Source organism: Gossypium hirsutum, chromosome A09 (genome assembly GCF_007990345.1).
Source record: "Gossypium hirsutum isolate 1008001.06 chromosome A09, Gossypium_hirsutum_v2.1, whole genome shotgun sequence".
In the NCBI taxonomy this organism is placed as follows: Eukaryota; Viridiplantae; Streptophyta; class Magnoliopsida; order Malvales; family Malvaceae; genus Gossypium; species Gossypium hirsutum.
In genome coordinates, this window is record NC_053432.1 from 61,670,569 (window position 1) to 61,673,127 (window position 2,559).

Here is a 2,559-nt window from a genome sequence, read left to right on the forward strand (position 1 = left end):
CTTGGGCCTGAGCCTAAATGTTCTTTAATTCTATATTTATGCTTGGGTTGGGCTGATGCGAAATTCTAATATTGTAAAATATCACTAAATTTTCATATTTACAATTTTTCTAATAAAGTTTTAAATATCTTTATTATTAAATAAATTAATCTATAATTAAACTATTATTTAAGTTATCGAGTTAGTGCTCAAAGAGGCTTGCTTTACAAGGTCGAAAGTGTCTTAGTTGGTGTAGGTAGAGGTACAATCTGCATGGTTTAAGGGAGAGGTGTTAATAATATTTTATGAATTGTTGGTTATAATTATAAATATGTATTTTTTATTTATTAAATTACACATGTTGATGCTATATCTTTTATTATAATTTATAATATAATAATAGTTATTATATCAATACTTATAAAATATTAATTATTATGAAATATTATACTAGTTGAAATATGCTCTAAGTCCCTATATTTTTCCTAAATTAGAAACTCATCCATCCTACTATATATATAATGCTATAGCATATCACATGGTGTATAATATATTAATAGTTTATATATATGCATCAATGATTAAACATATTACAATATCATGTAATAGTATATATTCTTATTATAAACTATAATATAATAATAGTAGTACATTATATATTAATTATTATTATACTTGTTGAAATATGCTCTAAATCCCTATACTTTTCATACATTTGAAAGTTAGCACTTCTACTATATTATATAATGCCATATAATGTAATACTATATATTTTATTGTATTCTATAATATAATAATAGTTCTATATATAATAGTAGTACATTATTTATTAATTATTATTATATTAGTTGAACTATGTTTTAAGTCCCTATATTTTTCATACATTTGAAAGTTAACCCTCCTACTATATTATATAATGCTATATCACATCATATAGTATATAATATAGTAATAGTTTATATATATGTATATATGATTGAACATTATAATATTATGTAATATTATATATTTTATTATAATATATAATATAATAATAGTTATATATAATAGTAGTTTTTATTATATATTATTGTTTATTATTATACTGATTGAAATATGCTGTAAGTCCCTATACTATTCGAACATTTAAAAGTTAACGCTCCTACTATATTATATAATGCTATATCATATCATATATTAATAATTTATATATATACGCATAAATTATTAAATATTATAATAGCATGTAATTCTATCTCTTTTATTATAATCTATATTATAATAATAGTTACTTATAATAGTAGTACATTATATATTACTTATTATATATTATTGTTTATTATTATACTAATTGAAATATGCTTTAAGTCCCTATAGTTTTCATACATTTAAAAATTAGCCCTCCTACTGTATCTAATGCCATATCATATTATCATATAATATATATTAATAGTTTATATATATATATGCATCGATGACTAAACATTACAATATCAAGTAACACTATATCTTTTATTATGATCTATATTTTAATAATAGTTATGTATTTATTAATATTTTTAGTAATAGTTATATATTATTTATTTTACGTAATAGTAATATTCTAATTTAGTATAACGGTTTAATGTCAAGTCAGGTAATCGGTTTTGGTAATAGTTATATAATATATTATTATATTATCATTAAAGTTTAATTTTATAGATTTTAATAATTAATAATTTTATATGTTTATTATAAATATATAATTATATCATTAAAAATATTTTATATTAAATTAGTGTTTTAAAAAAATTATCTCACTTTATAATTTAACATAAAAAATTATTAATAATTACTTTTACTCTTAATAAAATTTTAATATAAATACACAAGGCATATGAATACATTTAAAAAAATAAAGAATTATCATATATTTATATTTTAAGTAATATCATAAAATTATATTAATTATTAATGTCTATTATAATTATTCAATTATAAAATTGGGCTTTTTGGGCTAGATCGATCTCAGACTCGAGCCCTATCAGGCTTGAATTTTTCTAAGCTTTGATCGCACGATGAACTTTTGAGTTTGGACTTGTTTTGCCAACTTTATAGAAATCCATGTTCCCAAATGGGAGGGAAAAAAATTAGTTTTAAGTTAAATCTCGAAATTGGAATAAAAATATTAATGATATTGTATTCATTACTTTCAGAAATTGACGCTTTGGCCGAGTGGTTAAGGCGTGTGCCTGCTAAGTACATGGGGTTTCCCCGCGAGGTTCGAATCTCTCAGGCGTCGTTTTAATTTTATATATTGCTGCCTCGTTTTGTTACTTTTCAGCTAGTAAACCAAAAATGTCCCCACTCTTTCGGAGAATTTACTGCTACGTACCCTTGGGTTGATGCGAAATTCTAATATTTAAATAATTTTTTTTCATATTTTAATTACTAAATATGAATCTACATCCATAATATTACATCAAATTTTGATTTGTTCCTATTTTCCCAAATTATTAACATAAGTATTGATATAATATCTTTTATGTTTATTTATTACGTACACAAATATTTATATTTATTCAATAAAAAAATATTAGATGCATTTATTTATTATAACTG

General features: G+C 20.9%; 1 non-coding gene across 1 annotated transcript; it reads left to right on the plus strand.

Moving 5' to 3' along the window:
• The first annotated feature begins 2,158 nt into the window (after positions 1 to 2,158).
• TRNAS-GCU (transfer RNA serine (anticodon GCU)) lies at positions 2,159 to 2,239 on the plus strand. The gene has a single exon. It is a non-coding gene; the product is annotated as a tRNA-Ser (tRNA).
• Positions 2,240 to 2,559: the final 320 nt, after the last annotated feature.